This window comes from Hippopotamus amphibius, chromosome 3 (genome assembly GCF_030028045.1).
Source record: "Hippopotamus amphibius kiboko isolate mHipAmp2 chromosome 3, mHipAmp2.hap2, whole genome shotgun sequence".
Taxonomy (NCBI): Eukaryota; Metazoa; Chordata; class Mammalia; order Artiodactyla; family Hippopotamidae; genus Hippopotamus; species Hippopotamus amphibius.
The window spans coordinates 173763667-173785019 of NC_080188.1; positions in this window are offsets into that span (position 1 = coordinate 173763667).

The following is a 21353-nucleotide window of genomic DNA, read 5'->3' on the forward strand; positions in this document are numbered from 1 at the left end:
TTTAATCCCTGGCTGGGGAACTAAGATCCCACATGCTGCGTGGCGTGGCCAAAGACATAAAAATTTAAAATTAAAAATAAAATGTAGAATGGATAAATTCTTATATATTTGTACATTGTAAAACTATATGAAAGTGACAATCAGGGCACTACTGCCACATGCAAAAGCTATGAATGACGGTCACTGAGTGAAAGGAGCTACCACAAAAGAGTACATATTGTAGAAATTCATTTACAAAAACTCCGAAATTAGGAAAAATAATATTTGGTGGTAGGATTCCAGTTCGCTTTGGGTATTGGAAGTTGTGGCTGAGAGATTCTTGAGTTCTGGTGATACTATATTTCTTTGCGTGGTACTTACATGGATGTGTATACTTTGAGAAAATTCATGGCAATGAACACTCAGAATTTTTGTAATAAATAAATAAGTAAATAAATAAAATATCACTTCCAAAAAGATGCCAACTCCATGGTGAAAGTTAGCTCTTCCTGTTCTTTGCTTAAGTATATCCCATATGCTCCCTATCTATTTTATGACCTTTTCACACTCACAGTCACTTGTTCAGTACTTTTCTTAAGCTCTATAAGGCCCCAACACCTAGCACAGTGCCCACAAAGGTAGGCAATTAATAAGTTATTTTTGCATGATTAGATGAATCTCAACTACACCTTGTGCTAAGGTGAATTTTAAATATGCCTGCTCACTCTTCTGAGTTGATCTCAAACTTTTCTGCTTGCTTGAAAGAGTTCATTCCTTCACACTAGTCTCCTGAGAGAACAGCCTTTTTTTTTCCCTCCAAGTGTGACTTCCCTGCCATGTTCTTTCATGGCACCATATAAATATTAAAAGCATGATCAAATGTTCCGCAGTTGGAATATGGTGAGTGAATGACTCAGTGAGATGTGTTCTTCCATTGTGTGATTAAACAAGACACATAATATTACATGTTGTCAGAACAGGATGAAGTCAACATAATCTAGATTAATGTGGATGTTACGAGCTTGTCCATGTCCAGAATGGACAGGGAATCTGGCATTGCCCCTGGCCAATGGAAAAAAAATTAGACCAGTTCTGAAGCTAATATTTTTTGATATTTCCATACCCTGAGCAGCATTTATTCACTACTGTGGATTGGGGAGAAGGTAGGATTATTCAGAACACATGGAGCACTTGGGGAAAGAAAACACAAAACATCCAAACTCAACTCTGATAAACATAAAATTTGTGTCCTGCCAACTTCAAATGCAGTTTTTCCAAGATACAAATTTCATGGATAAGTTCAGGGAACCAAAGGGACATTTGATCAATTGGCAACTGAGCTGAAGCTGGTTCTGGATCCAAATTCTTTCCTCACATCTTCACATCCAACCCCTCCCCCTACTCCACTACTACTTGGGGATCCCATGGTGTCAAATTTAGCTTTCAGATTCTTTCATACAGGCTGTCTTTATAGGCCTTAATGAGGAGAGGGAAAAAATGACAGAAAACAAAGAAACACATGAGCTCCTCTTTCACCTCTCTGCCACCTGAATGGATCTAGTGCCTCTCTTCTTTATAAAATTCTGCCCCAAAATGGTGCTGAATCGTGTACCAATGAAAGGAGGTATGAGGGTGGGGGAGAGGAGAATTGGGGATGGATGGTTCGGGTTATGGAGACAATGAGTTCTTTTAAAAAGAGAAAGAAACCCTTGAAAAGAAAAGAAAAGAAAAGGCCAGTTCTGAGCATCTGTAAAATGGCATTCAACTGAAGTCCCTTTCTTTAAACATAAACAGATGTATAATGTCCACAAAGTCCTCCAATGGAATAATGCCTAGGTACCTAAAGGCCAAGTGTGGCTGGATATCCAATGAGAAATTATGATTTAAAACATTGCATTGTCTAAAGAGCTATAGTTAAGATAATCAAATTCACCCTTTCATTCAACTAACATGCATTGAATATCTCCTCTGTGCCCAGAGACTGTGCTAAGTGCCAGGGTATTCACATAGGTAAGAGGCCTGCACCCTGGAGGAGCTTATATTTTAGTGAAAGAGATAAGATAATAAAGAATTGTAATAACACTGTAAGGAAGGAAGGAAGGAAGGGGAAGATAGGTAAGGAGATGGTAGTATGGAAGAGAAACTGCTTAAATCTACCCAGGGAATTCTAGAATGACTTTAGCAGATGACCCTAATATGAATAATTAATAGTAGCATTAGCAATAATTGTTACTGTTATTTTTATTGTTGTACCCTGGTGAATCTGGGGTGACACATAATGGTATGAATAATATAGGTCAAGTACATTAAAATAATCCCTTTTTAAGTTAGAAAGTTCACTGCATTATGTAAAAATATCTAAAACAGGCAGGCAGATGAATTAAAAATGATTTTCAGTGAACAGGAAGATCACTGGACAACAGAATCCCTGACAAAATTACAAGAAAGTCAAACTATGCTGGTAATTGCAAATAATTAACTCTTGGTATTTTACAAGAGAGTTAAAAATAATAAAGCATTAGAATTAGAAGTGACCTAGACAGACATCTAGCTTAATATTAGTATTCCTTTATTACACATATTTGTCTACCCTTCTGTCTGCCCTATTAGTCTGTAAGCTCCTTGAGGGTAGGGCCTTATTTATTTTGTATCATAGTACTAAACAAGAAATAAGAGCTCAACAATGTTTTCCAAAGGAAGAAACTAAGAGGCTATTTATTCAACCCCTTTACTTTAAGGACATGGAAACTGAGCCTCAGAGTTATAAAGGACTAAAACACAAAACAAAATTTTTTAATGGTAAAGACAAGCCTGGAACCCAGATCTCTTGACTCTAGGCCAGGTTACTATCCATCATATCATATTACCCATCTACAATCAATCACTAACACTAATCAATAGAACATGTAGAGAAGGATAGTTTGGTCACATACTTTCTAAAGTTCTGTTATCTTCTCCTAACTTTCCCCTACATCTTTCACCTCCTCCATGTAGATGCCAAAAAAAAAAAAGAGAGAGAGAGAGAAAGAAAACATAAATTTGTAACCCAATTTTTAAAATGTTGCTGGTCATTGAAACCCTAAGTCTCACCTCTGACATTGTCCCCAGGCCCCAGAGATCCCTAAGACAAATGGAAGTCTCACAGAGTATGTGATACTAGCCCAGTTTCCCATGATTTTTTCACTTTCTACCATAGGTCATTAGCAGGATTCTATTTTAGGACAGAAATGCTTTTGCTACCCCTCAAATCACACCAAAGTAGATAATTTTCTACTGAATCGATGCTGCATAGCAAAAAACACTGCTGGCTTATTTGTTCTTTCAAGCAGTAGAGGAGCTTCCTCTTGGCCTGATATTGTTTGTTATCCCTGTATACCTTCTACTATGATGTTGAGGGTGGTGATGGTGATGATGATTTTTATTTTCTATTTGTCTTCGGTTAACATTGAATTTTGCCTTAAGGATTGCAGGTTAAAAGTTAAGACAGCAGAGGAACTAACTTTCTGAGAGTTTCCATTTGTAAATAAAAAAAGCAAAAATTTAGGTAATGACCATAGTGCTATCAAAATATCTTGACATACAGTCTTTCATCTAAGGCTGTATGTCAGGTGACATACAGTCCACTCAGGGCAAGAGGTTTTTATTCGTATTTTACAGATGACAATACTAAGCCTCCAGTGATTACCCACATTCACATAGCTAATGAATGGTGAAACTGAGACTCCAATCCAACAGTCTGGACTCCAAATCCGCTTGGAATTTCACCTAGCACAAGACAGAGCAAAGGGTAATCAGCAAAATCCAGCAGGTGAAAATTAAATTTCCTTTATGAGGAAACTAAAGAACTAGAATCAAATAGATTAAATTAAACCAATGTTGTGTCAATTCCCAGAATTAAAACTGAATTTTTAATCTCAAGTTCACGCTCTATATAGGGCTACCATGTTGACCTTGGCACACTGTAGAGTTGGATCACTTTTATCACTTAGCAAGGAGAAAAAAAAAAAAAAAAGCTGAAAACAATTAGGAAGGCCAAGCAAGTAGAAGGATGTTTTGACTCCAGCTGGTGTAGAAATAGATTCAGAAAAAAATCAGAAGATGTGAGCCATCCCTCGTGAGGCTCCAGTATTCATTTGTCAGGGTTAAATGTGATATTCTATCATAAGTGTGTATTACATAAGATTCTGAAAACTCAGTGTTTCCAAATGGCTGTTCCTTCTAGATTATCTTTCTGGCTGCAGAGGTGTACAGCCCTGAAGGAAGAAGGATACTTGATCAAGAAAGCAGAAACTGATTCGCCATATTGAATTCCTGAATTTTACAATGTTTTCAGCACTTGATTCTTTTTTAATTATGAGACATTGAGATGAATTTGAATCTTAAACTTATTCCACTGGTGTCAGCTGTTGATCCATTCATGAACAAAAATCTGATATTCTCACTCTATAGGGAGGCACTCTGACAGGGATCTTGTCCCAAGAAAACTTACTCTTTTTTTTTTTTGACTCATTAGAGACCTCAATGCATCTCCTAAGAGCATTACTTATTTTCTAGAGTCACACAGACCTTAAATATTCAATTACCCAGAAAAAAAAAAAAATCAGTGACTGGCATTAAAAACAACTGAATCTACAGATGGCTTAAATGCACATTCTGGGAATCACTAGAGCCACTCAATATTCTCCAGGGAGCATTAATAACATAATTCCTAACTGCTGTAATTTAATTCATTGCATACTACTGAGCACCAGATATATGCATAGTACTACACTAAGTGTAATAGAGAGAAAACCATGGTCCCTGCTCTCAAGGAGTTCACTCTGTAACAAGAGACAGTAGATATGCTTATAAGAGACTATAAAACAAGTAAAAGTACTGTAAGAAATGCCACAGGACTCCAATAGTCCATTTCTGCTCCTATTTGCTAACCTCAGGTTGCCTCCAGCAAAGCTGATGTTCATTTCTGCTATACCAGGAGCATCAAGAATCTTCTGACTGCATAAGATTCTACTTCAGAATCAAGGTTCTCTTCTTTGAATCCATTTTCCCTCCTGCTTTGGTCTTCCTTCTTGTCCCTGACCCTTTCCCAGCGCCTCCTCTCTCTCTACCTGCCAAGACTTTAGGCTATCAGTCCAGTCTTGCTCTACACTGTAAGGGTCTATGCTCTCTTGATTTCTGTTCCCCTGACCAGGTTTATTCCACTGCTAGGTCGTGACATGTGACAACATGTCCGTGACACTGTCAGACTGCTTATCTGAATTCGGGCTCTTAAACCTTGATCCTTAGATCTGATTTACTCTTAGGACTACATCTGTCTGTGTGTTTTCAGACATCCCTGTTCCCTATCAAACTCTTTGACACTGCAGGCACATTGATAGGATCTTGAGATACAGAATAAAATCACTGAGTAATAAATCTAATCAAGTTATCTGAACAAAGATAATGAAACTAAATTCTTTCTGTGAGTTAAATGACTGAATTAGAAAACCTTTTGAAAAGAGGATTCATGCTGTGAATTGAACCACATAAAAGATCAAAATCACCAAATTAAATACCCAAACAAGAAAAATGTGTGTTATGTAGAAGCAGCTACTTTCTGAGAATTTTATCTCAAGGTCCCAATATAGCATAAAATCATATATCTAAGAGCTGGGAAAAACTTTAAAGATTCTTCCTCATACTCAATAAAAAAAAAAAAATCTTCTGTAGAACACCCTCTTAGGAAGCTCTTCAACCTCATTTATCCAACCTAAACTTATTCATCAAACACTATGAGCCAATCTCCTGCTACAGCAGGAGATATAAAAATGAAACAAAGATCTCGGCCTCAAGAAGCTTCCAACCAGGCCAATGATAAACAAGAAACAAAGAATTGTAATACTATGTGAGGACTATTATGATAGAAACAAGTTGAGAATTCTGTGGGAGCTCACAGGAGTAAAGAATGGAACCTCGCTGAGATCAGCATAATTAGGAGTAGGAAGGGAGATTAGAAATGACTTTCCAGTACTGGAGACTCTTGGGATGAGTTGGAATGAGGCAAGCCCCAGGACGTGAACAGATATACAAGACTAGATGAGAGTTGGACTTCCCTAGTGGTGCAGTGGTTAAGAATCTGCCTGCCAATGCAGGGGACACGGGTTCAATCCTTGGTCCGGGAAGATCCCACATGTTGCGGAGCAACTAAGCCCATGCACAGCAACTACTGAGTGTGCGCTCTAGAATCCACAAGCCACAACTACTGAGCTCATGTGCCACAACTACCAAAGCCTGTGTACCTACAGCCCGTGCTCCGCAACAAGAGGAACCACTGCAATGAGAAGCCCGTGCACCACAACCAAGAGTAGCCCCCACTCACCACAACTAGATAAAGCCCACATGCAGCAACAAAGACCCAATGCAGCCAAAAATAAATAAATAAAAGGGAAAAAAAAGACTAGATGAGAGCACGCACAAGGGCAAGAAGGCATAATGAACAAAAAGGGGGAGGAGTAAGCAGAACTAGATAATAAAAGGCCATGTCTATCCCAACAGGAATATTGGATGGTACCCTGAGGACAGTGAGGAGCCACTGAAGGATGCTGAGTGGCAGAATACAAGAAAATATTTGCATCTGAGAAAAAAAAAAGACTTCAGCAGTTATGTAAAGGGTGGATTAAAGGAATGTGAGACTGAAGTAGCAGAAAAGTTAAGCTAATGCGTCTGATGTAGAAAAGTATGGCAGGACTGTGTGAGCGCAATCCCAGGGCCAAGGCAAAATCCTGAAACATAGGAAAAGGAAGCAGTACCACCTGGCTAGTGTAGAAGCAAGCAGGATGAGTCATAGCCTCTGATCAGAACCCAGTTAAATTCACACCTTCCTTTAAGTTCATACAAATGTCTAAGAATACAGAAGCCATATCATTCATGGTACCAAGGTATCTTTCTTCAAGTCTTTGGTACAGATGTGCCCAACATTGTATAAATTTTTCCCTCCCTCTCCAATTCCCTTGTACATGTCTGCCAGACCATTGCTGGTCAATCTTAACCTCCCATGCTTAGACGAGAATGTGAAATTTTGTAGTGGCTGGGAATATCAATTTTGCATTAGGTTCCAAGTTTCTAATTTCCTCATGGAACTGGAATTTACTGAACGAAGGGACAATTACAGTAATCCAGATTAGAAATGATAGGGCCTAAACCAAAGCAGGTTAGCGAAGACAAAGATAGAGAACAGATTAGAGTGGCATTTTAAAAAAAAGAGTTGGCAAAGAACCATGGATAACAGAGACTGGAGAAGAAGGCTGACTTTGCAGGTGGCTCTGCATTAGTTACCTGCCTAATACCTCCCCTGAATGGGGCCAGTGGTGACAGGAAGACTTTCCAGACATTGAATTACTATGAAGAAGAAGAGAAAGTGCTTCTTCCTGAGGGCTGTAGACTCTGTTGATTTTTGAGTAGGTGTATCACTGGTCATTACCCTTCAGAAAAGGAAACATAGATATCTTCACAAAGTTCTTTCTAGCCTTGTGATTTTGTCTTTGGACTTTACACCCTATGTTAAAACATTCACATTAGGTACTGACAGCATTTGATCCTGTAGAACTGGTTTAGGGACATTCTAATCATTGAATTTCTTGTTATATGAGTGTGTAATACACTCATTATTACTCTTTGCTTTTTGCTGTATGTCGAATTCAGGGATTTCATATTAGAGAAGTAAATACATTTAAAAAACATCTCCAACCAACTGATTTCCTTCCAGCCTTCAATATTGTCTGGGCACAAGGTGAACCTAATGATTTTTATCCAAAACTCTGTTACAAAGGAGCTATCCTGGATGGGCCTCTCCTGAAGCATGTGATTAATCCCAGGCAGACTGTGATGGAAAATTCTGCGCTGGGTTTCAGAGGTCACACAAAGAAATGCATATGTGTCAACCCTGGAAAAGTATCATCTGCATTCCAGCAGCAAACTGTTTTGGAAATGTCGTCCCTCGGAGGAGTTCATGCCAGAGTCAATTAAAGTCATGGTAATAAAGAGGGGAGAGATGACACAAATGGCCAGAAAAAAATCATAAAGTGTTAGAACTAAAAGAGTTATTAGACGTGATCTAGTCTAACTCCTTCATTTTTAATTGTGGAAACTGATACTCAAACTGCTAAAAAGCAATGAGTTGGTAGCACTAACAAGACTCCATTCCAGATCTCCTGACTCCAGGTTCAAGTCTCTTCCTATTACACATTATCGCTTCATGGGATCCCAAAGTTGTACATAGCAATGCATTCTGGCTGGGATTCAGATATGCTAGCATGTGGAACTAGGCGCCCTCCTGTCCAGAGGTCATCTATGTGCACCAGGCTATTAAGGGTAACTGTCATGGAATGTTTGTGGACACTTAGATAAGAATCTAGCTGCATCCTTTTTCTGGTATGGGCCTAGGACCCCCATGGGAAAGAACTTGAACTGCGTTCATAATTGAGGTCTAGACAAATACAGACATTTCTGATAGATTGGGGAGGTCCCAAGGGAAGCTGTGCTCCAAACAGCGACAACCAGGCCACTGAAGGAAAAGTTACCATAAGTGGGGAGGAGTCTTGGGAGGGATAGACTTAGTATCAGGGCCTGAGTGTAGAAAAGGGAGCTGTTATTCTGGGTACAATATGAGGCTATCCTTAAAACACTCTCCATCTAACCCCAACCAGCCCCCTGGGATGTCTATATATCCAAGGCAGAAGAGAACTACATGAAAATAAATATACAAAAGGAATCAATCACTCAAAGGCGTCTGCATTTCTGACAAGAAAACGACCTCCGCAGAGGGTTGGATGATGAAAATAAAATATTTTACCACTAGGGAAAGACCCCCTGTAAAGGAAAAAGACACAAGAAGGGGAACAAGTTTCCTCACCAACAAAAGATTCAGAGAACAAATGTGGGCAAAGATGGAGAGAAGCTTCAATCAGACAGCAGCAAAAAGAACAGACATATCAAGAGAAGTAGAGGTTGAGAACAGGTTATCAACGTAGTCTAGCATAGCTAGCATGGCAGAGCCGAATCAAGAGCATCAGAGTGACTAGTGGCACAGCCATAGGCAGTGATGAGACACACCCAAAAGTTACAGGGGTTAAGAGAGGTGCAGCAGCAGCGCCCTGTGAATATCAGCAGCAAGGGTGACCTGTGAAGGCAGCAGTGTGTTTTAATCAAGTTATAGCCTAGATCAGGGAAGGGCAGTAACTGGAACAGATAAACTACTGAATTGTAGACTCTTTTCTCACTGCCATATTCCATACACTTAGCACTTGCTTGATACCTGAAATAAGATAGCAAGAATTCATGTTGCAGGTTGGGTTCTCCAGGAGGAAGAAGACTTCTGAGAAAGCACGTTGTATGCAGAACATTTGCTGTGGTGTCCTCTTGGGATTGTACCTATGGGAAGAGATGACAGCAACATTGAACAGAGAGAAAAATTGGTTTGTGGTGTGTCACCACAAAATCCTCAGCTGATCCCGGAAGTTCTCTGGTGGTTGAGAGTGTACGACTCTGAGCTCCCAATGCAGGGGGCACGGGTTCAATCCCTGGTCAGGGAACTAAGATCCCGCATGCCAGCATGGCACAGCCTAAACACATACATACATACATACATACATACATACATACATACGTACGTACATAAATTGGCTTAAAAAAAATCCTCAGCTGATCCCATGGGGAGCTTTGGAACAGAGATGGCCCTACAGAGTGATCTGAAATTGGGGCAAGGAGTGGGCCTTAACACCCCTGTATCAATCATGTGGGTTGCCTCCAGGAAGGAAGTGTCACCTTAAGTGAGGTGACAGTCAGCAGAGGACAGTCTCTGGTGAGGAACCCCACTACAAGCTATAAGTTTCCAACTCCCAACAACTTGAGGAATGAGTGTTTCAGTCCTCAAGGAAGGACCGGGACAGCATACCACACATGCATCAGAATTTGTTACATAAATGAAGGGCATGGCTTAAATTATATGAAAGAACCCACCATCATTCTGAGGATGCCTAAAGCCATAGGAAATATGAGGTCCAACCACTTGACAGATGGGTATTATTGATCACCAGATTTAAGGACAAATTGTTCAAGTAATAGCCAGAGTCTATAAGCAAATGGGGACTTAAAGCATCCAGGCTCCATTAAGACTCTGAAAGGTTAACAGAGTCATTCAGTCCAACCTCCCATCTCTAGAGATTAGATGTCTGAGTGGAGAGCCCAACTGCTAGTGTCCTTACATCATTCGATGAAAAAAAATCTGCATGGATTCATGGGCCTATGACTCACCTGCTCTCCATCTCAGAAGTCTGATAATGGAACTTTTAACTGAAGAGAGATCCAAATATCAGCTTCTTAATGGCCTGGAAAGCATTCAATGATCCTCAAAGCAGGAGTCCTGATAACTGTGCCAGAGAATATAGCTTACACCTGATGCTAATTGGGGCCCCTATTTTCCATCTTCAATATATACCTTGGAGCCTACACACTCAAGGTGTGCCATGGGGTCCCCAAGAGCAGACCCTGGAGACCCACACCCATCAGGATAAAGAGCATGTCTGACTCATACAGTAATCACCAGCCTCTTTAAAAAGCTTTAAATGATGACCTGCCCCTAGTAAAGCATGGCCTCAAAAATACCCCAGACTCTAACAAAACAGACTAGTCTCTCCCATGAGGAGAAGTGAGCAGGTTGAGAGAAAGGGAATAGAAGCATTGGTAGAAATGTCCTTCTTTGTGCTAACATGGGTTGTAGAATGGGAGACATGAACATTCTTCCCCAAATCCCAGGACAGTTTCTTGTCAAGCCTCTTTTTGATCATTTCCAGGATAAGAGGTGCACTGTTCAATAGGAAACCTATTCTGTTACTGAAACCCCTTATTGTTAGAAAGTTCTTAATTGTTCTGAGTTGAAAACTGGGCCCATTTAATTTCTTCTCCCCACATGTGCTAATTCTGCCCTCTAGGACATCCAGGACTATCTGTGTTCCCTATATCCCTATATGGCAGACTCTATCAAACAGATTCTGATACTCCTTCCCATGCTGCCTAAGCACAATGGACAAATCTCCACAACAATAATTACCCCATTATGTTGCTAATTCTAGACCTCACCCCATGGGCTGATTCAGTCGATCTGATGTGAAGCCCAGGACCCTACACTGTTTGACAGATACCCAGGTGGTCCAAAGATCCTGCTTTCAGAAACACAGAATTAGACTATGCGGTCCTTAAGAGCAGAGATCTCATCATATATACTTCTGTATCCTTGGCACTTAGTAAGAGTTCTAAATAAACCTTTATTGAATGAATGATAAATTGAACATGAAAAAAAATGAAGAATTTTAAAGATAGCTATCATTAACAAATTATGTCTTTTCCTTTTCAGAATAAATGTATCTAGTTTTCTTCACAACGGACCCTTCATAATCCTGTCACTCTCCTCTAAAGCACTACAGTTGTCAATATTTTTGTTAAAATGTTGGTGTCTAAAGTCCAGTTCATCTTCCACATATGGTAAGTGCAGGGAACAACTACCTTCCTTGATCAAGACACAAGAGTGCTCCTAAGACAGCATGAGATTGCAGTACCTTCTTCTGGCAGGCAAATGACACTGTTGGCCTACATTGTACTTACATTCAACTAAAACTACAAACCACCCTGTCTTGAATAGAAGCAGTTGATTTTTTTAAAATTAATTGTAGTACTTTCCTCCTACCTCTACTAAAGTTCATCTCATTACTTTCAGCTCATTGTTCCAGTCTGTCAAAAGGCTTTTGAATCTTGATTCTATCATCCAATGTACTAGCTATTCCTCTCAGCTTTGTGTCATCTGAAAATTTAGTAAGAGGTTTTCTGTGTCTTCATCTCCAATTCACTTATTAAAATATTAAAAATGACTTCAACAGAGCCAGAAACCTGAAGTATACTATCATAGGTTTCTCTTCAAATGACACAAACCTCTTAAACATTTTTGGAGTGTGGCTATTGTACCAACTATAAATCCACCTAACTGTGCTTCATTCAGTCCTTACTTCTTGTCAACAAAGATATCATGAGAAGAACCTGATGTTCTACAAAGAACTCGGGAAACCTGAGTTTATCCTGAGCTCTATCTGCCATAAACTTACTATGTGACATTAGGCAACACAGTCATCCTTGCTGGTCTTCCTTTTTCACTTACAAATGAGGCATTTGAACCAAGTGATCTCTAAGATCCCTACAAGCTCTCCAATTCCACAATTCCTGGTATCTTGGTGAAATGTGATACTTTCAACACTAGTAAGCCCTCAGAAAGTAAAAGAAGTTGCTTTGGCATGACTTGCTGCTAGTGCACTTCTACTGGTTCCCAGTGAAAATAGGATAATTTTCTAAGTTCCTAAAGCTGTTTGTTTGCAGTCCTATCCTCTCAATGCCAAATGGAAGTCAAGTGACTCTGACAGTGGACTGAGATTCAAGGATTCTGGGAGCTGGCATGGGTTAGGGTACTACTTACCTGCCAAGTCTTGAATGTGGGCATGGACAGATCCAGCATAGACAATTGTGTAAATCAAAGTCCCCCCTTTGTAACTTCTCCTGTCTATATTTTCCATTATAAAAGTTAAAATGTTTGCCTCCCTGCAGTGTTTGGCAATGCTCTGCTTTGCCACTTTTTTTTCTCAAAGATTATTAGTAGCAGTTACATGCACACATTTCCAAGTTCATGATTTAATTCCTCTTGGTCTAAAGATTTGAATATATTTTAAGCAGTTAGATGCCCTTTCGCTTTCACTCATTCATCTCAGTCTTTAATTCTTTATTCTATCTTTCAATTTGTTAATCATTTTCATTAAAAGAGAAGAATGAGGAAAATAAGAGTTAGGCAGGTCTGTTTTATCCTCAACAACTGTTAACGTTGCCTCACCTACCCTTTTTTCTTTTAATAAATTTATTTATTTATGTATGTATGTATGTATTTTTGTCTGCTTTGGCTCTTTGCTGCTGCTCCTGGGCTTTCTCTAGTTGCAGAGGGCGGGGGCTACTCTTCATTGCTGTGCCTGGGCTTCTCAGGGTGGTGGTTTCTCTTGTTGTGGAGCACAGGCTCTAGGCACACATGCTTCAGTAGTTGCAGCATGTGGGCTCAGTAGTTGTGGCTCATGGACTTAGTTGCTCCACAACATGTGGGATCTTCCCAGACCAGGGATCAAACCTGAGTTCCCTGCACTGGCAGGTGGACTCCCAACCACTGCACCACCAGGGAAGTCCCTCCTCACCTACTTTTAAATAATGGAACAATCTTTTAATATACTCCTTGCTCCCAAATTTGTTTTTTTTCAATATTCATTTTACCCTTTTTTAAGTTTTTTGTGATATGATGATCTTTCATTTGGTGATTTGAAAATGTGCATGAGAAAAAGACTGGACCTTTGTAGACTCCAAATTGAAAAGCATAGGAAATATTAGGCAGAAATGAGGAGCTCTGAGTTAGAGCATTAGGACCAAGCAGCTGTTTGAGAAGGCCATTTCCGGGTGCTCAAAGAAGCACCTAGGAGGTTAAGCCACACAGAGGCTCTGAGCTTCAGAGGGCAGACCAATAAAGAAATGTGGCTACCAGAAATTAAATCCACTTAGTTCTCACAGAATAATAGGCATTTAAAAAGCAATTTAGTCCTTTCTTCTGTAAAACAACCAGATTCATGTTTAATTTCATCTTTGCTCTAAGATTTTTTTTAATTTATAAGGACAAATAAAATCAAATTATGTCATTTATTCAACAAAGATATCTTAATATAAAATAAAAAATACAGGATGATACAATCTAGTGTTCTATCCATGACTCTATAACTCATATCTAAAGAAAGATAGAGTCTACACACAGTCTAGTCTACTTTCAAAAAGCTCCATTAATAATTTATTGCAACTGGGCAAAAAACAAGCCGAATTTCCAGGAGAATTTCATTTTCTGAAGAGTTAGAATAGCTCCTTTTAAAGTTATTTTAGTAATGAACTGTCACAAGGAAGTTAACTATGTATAGCATAAGATTCAGACTTGGTAACCAAAAGGTTAGATACCAATGAAACTAAAAGAAGACACCAAAACTTAGAAAGATTTTAGTTGTTTTTTCTTACTATCTTCTTCCTCGTGAAGCACTGTAATTGCAGTCATCTAAGGAAAATTCTAGGTGGTATATTTTCCCATTCTGATCCCAGATGCCAGAGATTAGAGAGTTTCAGCCTGATGCCAGATTTTTTGACTTTTAAAGGGACTTAAATTATTTTTCTGGACCACATAGCTGTACAGAAAGTGGAGAGCTATAATACTTTATTCCAAGACCTTCAAATTTCAAATCTTTTCCCCCAACCCAAGAGGAACAATATAGCTGCTTTATACTGATTTTTCTTACATTGATCCCAAAGTGGGATAGATGACTTTGTTAATTAATTAATCAAAATACGTTATACCAGTAGCCTATAAAAGAAATTATACAAACAAAGGCCCAAGTTCATCATCTTTAGTAACAACCACAAAAAAAAAAAAAAAAAAAAAAACTAGACTTCAAATAACTGATCTTCTTACATAGTAGAAGAGTTACTGTCTGACAAAAGGGATTTCTTTTTTCCAGACAACTATTTTATACAATTGTGTTCGGTTTTTGTGGCCCCCAAAAAGATATGTCACTAACCCAGGAATAGAGAGGAACTTCCTCAACTTGATAAAGAATATTTACAAAAATACTTACAGCTAACATCGTACTTAATGGTGAGAAACTTGAAGTTTTTTCACTAAGATCAAGAACAAAGCAAGGATGTCCCCTCTCAACAGTGCCTTTCAACATCATACTGGAGTCCTGGCTAATGCAATAAGACAAAGAAAAGAAATGAAAGGAATACATATTAGGAAAAAGAAATAAAACTATCTTTGTTCACAGATGACATAAACACCTACGTAAAAAATTCAAAAGAATCAGCCAAAAAACAAACAAAAAACCCCAAAAACAACAACAACAACAAACAAAAAACAAAACTCCTGGAACTAATAAATTATTATAACCAGGTTTCACTTAAGGATGAGGAGGATATAGAGCAACAAGAACTCTCATTCATTGCTGGGAGGAATGCTAAATGGTACAGCCACTTTGGAAGACAGTTTGGTCATCGGTGGTTTCTTATAACTAAACATACTCTTACCATACAATCCAGTAATTACACTCCTTGATATTTATCCAGAGGAACTGAAAACTCATGTCCACACACACACACACACACACACACACACACATCCCTGTACACAGATGTTTATAGCACTTTATTCATAACTGCCAAAACTTGAAAGCAATCAAGATATCCTTTGGTAGGTGAATGGATAAATAAATTGTGGTACATCCACACAATGAGATGTTATTTAGTAGTAAAAAAGAAATGGGCTATCGAGCCAAGAAAAGACATGGAAGAAATAGAAATATATATTACTAAGTGAGAGAAACTAATCTGAAAAGGCTACATACTATAGGACTCTAACCTTATGACATTCTAAAAAAGGTGAAACTATGGAGACCATAAAAAGATCAGTGGTTGCCAGGCATTAGGGGGAAGAGAGGGATGCATACATGGAGCAGAGAGGATTTTTAGGGCAATGAAACTATTCTGTATCATTATAAATTAGTCCAAATCTGCAAAATGTATAACACCAAGGATGAACCCTAATGTAAATCATGGGCTTTAGATGACAAAGATGTGTCAGCATAGGTTCATCAGTAGTAACTAACAAAAGTGCCACTCTGGTGGGGGATGCTGATAACAGGGGAAATTATGTATATATGGGGACAGGGGGTACATGGGAAATGTCTGTATCTGTTCAGTTTTGCTGTGAACTGGGACTTCCCTGGTGGTGCAGTCATTAAGAATCCACCTGCCAATGCAGGGGACATGGATTCGATCCCTGGTCCAGGAAGATCCCACATGCCATGGAGCAACAAAGCCCGTGCACCACAACTACTGAACCTGTGCTCTAGAGCCCATGAGCCACAATTACTGAAGCCCGGGAGCCTAGAGGCCATGCTCCACAACAAGAGAAGCCAGCTCAGTGAGAAGCCCCCGCATCACAACCAAAGAGTAGCCCCTGCTTAATGCAGCTAGAGAAAGCCCGTGTGCAGCAACAAGGACCCAATATGGCCAAAAATAATAAATAAATAAATAAATAAATAAATAATGGGGATATATGTATAAATACAGCTGATTCACTTTGTTGTACAGCAGAAACTGGCACAACAGTGTAAAGCAATCATGTTCCAATAAAGAACTTAAAAACAATAATAATAATAATAATAAATAAAATTTAAAAAATACATCTCAAAAAAATTTTGCTGTGAACCCAAAACTACTCTAAAAAATAAAGTCTATTTTAAAAATAAGTAAATAAATTAAATTATATATATATTTTTTTTTTTAATTTCCACATTCTAAACTATGGAACTTGTGAATGTGAATTTATTTGGGAAAAGAGTCTTTGTAAATATAAACAAGTTAATGATCTCAAGCAGAGATCATCCTAGATTATCCAGATGGGCCCTAAATCCAATGACAGGTGTCCTTATAAGAGACAGAAGAGGAGAAGACACAGACACAGAGGAAAAGGCCAAGACAGAGGCAGAGATTGGAGTTATGCAGCCACAAGCCAAAGAAGGTCTGGAGTCATCAGAAACTAGAAGAGGCAAGGAAGGGTCCTTCCCTGGAGCTTCAGAAGGGGCACAACCCTTCCAACATCTGGATTTCAGACATCTAGCCTACAGAAATATGAGAATAAATTTCTATTGTTTTAAACCACTAAGTTTGTGATAACTTTTTGCAGTAGCCACATGAAGCTAATATAATAGTTTAATAGAATGATTTGGATTAGGCAAGTTTTAAAGACTCAAGTCTTCTTTTCCTTTCTACCCAGGACAATCCCCTTTCTCCATCATCAAAGCCAGCAAGTCTTTCTCATATCACATGGCTCTAAAACTCTGCTTCCATCAACATTCTTCTCTGGCTCTTCCACCTCTCCCTTTCATTTATAAGTACCTTTATGATAACACTGGACCCACCCAATAATAAAATATAGCCTCCCTATCTCAGGATCCTTAATTCATTACATATGTAAAGTATCTTTTACCAAGTAAGGTAACAGATTCACAGGTTCCAGGGATTAGGATGGAGATATCTTGGGGGGGAGGGGATGAGAATGTTATTCTGCCTAATGCACGAAACTAAAAATGTGTCCATGGATAAATCCACCACAAAACTAGATGACAGGAATTAAAGCAAACCACAAAATAAAAAACAAGAGAGAGAGAGAGAGAGAGAGAACCAAGAACAACTACAAAGCCTGCATGGCATCAGTATCTACACAGAGGAAGCAGAAGAAAGTAGCAGGGTGTCTAGTGCACGAGAATATGAGAGCTCCAAAATCTCCAACAGATACTCACTGGAAAGGGCAATGGGCCAATTTAAGGTCAGAACTGAACTGGCAGAGGTTCAACATTCAGGGTGAGTACAGGGAGTACACAGGAAAGTATGAAGAAACTGGATCAGCCTAAGCTACATGAAATCTTGAAATTAACAAATTCAAATACTTATCCAGCATAAATCCCAACAGTAAGGAGGAATTCCTAAGTCTATCCAAATACAGAGGTATTTGAATGGGGGTAGGGGAAGACAATCTCAGAAAGTATAAGTATTTATCAATCACTTTGTGAAACAACAGAAGATGAAGCTTTTGAGTCATGAAATTTGAAAAGTTATGTTGGCCCATCCCACCATTCTGAAAACACAGAAAAGTTCATTTTACTTAACAATGAGACCCAAACAAGGATAATGATCAAAACACATTTTAAAAAAAAATAAAGAGCAGAATAACAAAAGCACTCCAAAAGGTTATGTGTACAAAACAGATAAAAACTGTAACCTAATGTTTCAAAATGAGCTAAAAGTCAATTAAGAAAAAGATGGAAATGTTGAAAGAACACATACGTCATAACTAAAATCCTTAGAAAAGAGAAAAAAATTCAGAAAAGAAGATAAATGAAACAATATACAATCTCAGTAATTACAACTAAATTAGAAGGGGCAGATGAATAGATAAATAAAACAGATAATGCATTAAGATAGATAGAAAATTAAAAGGATAAAATTTTTAAACTAAAAAACAGTGTGGAAACTTCGATACCAGCCTAGGTGGAATAACAGAGGCCAAATTTACCATCTCATATGAACAAGTGAAAAAAAAAAGGGGGGCAAAATATATAAAACAATGTTTATTAAGACATTAGACCTCTGGCAATGAAGGGCACCAATCTCTGAAAAAGAGGGAAAAAATAATAGCCCTATTATTGTCCCAGTGTATGGCCTAAAGACAGTATCCAGGACACAGGGCATGTGGGGAGGACTCAGGAAGATCTCAGGGTTCTCATGGAGTTGTGTAGATAGAGCTGGAAATCTTAGGAGGTCAAGGCATCTAGAGAGATCAAGGCAGCCAGAGTTCACAGGGTGGAATACTGGATGGGGTGGGGGAGGGACGGTAAAGGGGAGAGAGAGAGAGAGATCTATAAAGGGTCCTCCTTAAGTTTTTCATCTGAATACTGATCAATCCATTCATGTAAGAAAACTATGCAAGCAGGGAAAGAGATACCTAAAAAAATTAGAGGAAACAGATCTTGGGGCTCTTAAGGAATGGTTTCTATTCCCACCAGTCAGACTGTAGAATTTAACACAGGGCATTGGGCAGAGTACTCAGAAGAGTTTTGTCACAGCATCAGGCAAAACTAACCCTATGCTAAATGCTGCTCTGTCCGACCAAAAACAAACAAACAAACAAACAAAAAACCTTAAAATCAGGCATAAAGGATGAAACTGTTTCCAAGAAATTAAATGGTGTCACTGAACAAGGGGCAATAATATTTATAGTAGTACAAAAATATTCAGTACCCAACAAGGTAAAATTTACAATGCCTGCCATCCAATCAAAATTACCAGCCATCAAAAGAAAGAAGAGAGTATGACCCACAGTGAGAGAAAAACTCAAGCAAACTGACCCAGCAATGACACAGATAGAATTAGTAGATAAAGATATGGAGAGCATTATTATCCAGTAGTGTACTGAAGTCAGGTCATAGTGGCTCAGGAGAGCCAATTTTTCAATTATTCTCAATTATTGGGAATTTTACAAGCCAGCTGATAAACATGACCATCGTTTAAAATTATATAGACTTACAATTTATTTATAGTCAAAGCAAAGGTAACAAAAACTAAACCTCATCACTTGCTAATTATTTTACTACATTTTAGTATGATCTCTGCTTCTGAGGTTAAGGTTATTGTCTCTGTATGGTAAAGATACTATGAAATAGTGTGCTCCTGATGTGCATCTCTTCTTGACTCTACATCCAGTGACATGTTGGTAGCTTGAAATTAGCCAGGGTGGGATAATTTAAAGCACAGAAATTTGCAGATGTGACAAATCAAGACTGTGTTTTTTGTTTGTTTGTTCTTTGCCAAAAAGCCAATTGTTAAATGTTTTCTGGCACAACATAAATTATAACTGTATTCCCTATGTTCAAGGAGTTAGAAGAAATATGGAACATGTTAAGCAGAGACACAGAAGATATAAAGATAGGTAGATGATAGATAGATAGATAGATAGATAGATAGATAGATAGATAGATAGATAATAGATAGATATAGATAGATAATAGATGATAGATAGATGATAGATGATAGATAGATAGATAGTATAAAGGATAAATATAAAACTAGATTAGATTTTGAAGAAGAAAAGATTAGTGATCTGGAAAACAAAGCAACAGAAATTATCCAAAATAGAATGCACAGAGAAAAAGAGATATTTTAAAATTAGTAAATAAGTAAATATATCACCAGTGAGCTCTAAGACAATTTCAAGTGACCTAATATATATGTAATTCAAGTCCCAAAGTGGCATAAAGGGAAGAAACAATTTTTTTAAGAAATAGTGGCCAGGGACTTCTCTAGTGGCACAGTGGTTAAGAATCTGCCTGCCAATGCAGGGGACATGGGTTCAAGCCCTAGTCCGGGAAGATCCTACATGCTGCAGAGCAACTAAGCCTGTGCACCACAACTACTGAGCCTGTGCTCTAGAGCCTGTGAGCCACAACTATTGAGCCCATGGGCCACAAGTACTGAAGCCTGTGCACCTAGAGTCTGTGCTCCTCAGCAAGAGAAGCCACTTCCATGAAAAGCCCACACACTGCAATAAAGAGTAGCCCCTACTCACAGCAACTAGAGAAAGCCCTCACAGCAACAAAGACCCAATGCAGTCAATAAATAAATAAATAAGCAGAAAAACTTAAAAAAAAAGAAAAGAAAAGAAATAGTGGCCAAAAGATTGTTCACATTTGATATAAACTGAAACTCACAGGTCAAAGAACCTCAAAGAACCCCAAGTACATAAAAGATTAAGAAAACTACAGCAAGGGACACCATGATAAATTGCTTAAATCTAGTAATAAAGATAAAATCTTAAAAGTGGTCAAAGAAAATTGGCACATTATATACAGAGGAAGAGAGTCTCATAAGAAATAATGTAAGTCAGATAACAATGGAGCAATAAAACTGAGGGAAGAAACATTTCAACCTAGATTTCTATTATAATGAGTAAAAATACTTTTCAAAGGAAGAGGTGAGAAACTTTGGGAGTGACATCAGTAAAATGGTGGCATAGGAATTTCTAGCTCTCCTTCCCAAAAGACAATATCAATTTGAACAACTATCCACATGTGAAAATACCTTCACAAGAGCTAAGGATTCCAGGTGAGGGTTACAGCACCTGGATGAAGCACAGAAGTAAGAAAAGGTGCATTGAGGAGAGTAGCAAAGATAGATTCACGTAACCCCCATCATCCCTTTCCCAGGCAGCACAGTGCAGAGAGAGGCATCATCCCCATGGGAGAAAGAGTGAAATAAATACCCAACTTCACCATGGATGCCAGAGCCAGCCTGCCCCAGCGCCAGACCCACTCCTGCAACCCTAGATGGCTCCCATGAACACAAGTCCTCAACCCACCCCAGTGCCAGGCTGGCCCCTGCCTCCAGACAGGGTTCCACAGAACCTGATTCCCAGTCCAGCATAGCAGGCCAGCCCCCACAGATCCAACCTCCAGGCCAGTCCCTCTACCCCCAAACTCCAGGTTACAGGCTGACTCCAACAACCCTAAGCTCCAGGCTTGTCCTAGTGCCAGGCCTGCCCCCATGGCCCAGCTTTCAAGTAAACTCCAGTGAAACCAGGTTCCCAGCCTGTGCTAGTACAAGACCAGCACTCACAGACCAAGACACTGGGGCCCATTCTAGTGGTCCCTAGTACCTAATTGGCCCCTGTGGACCCA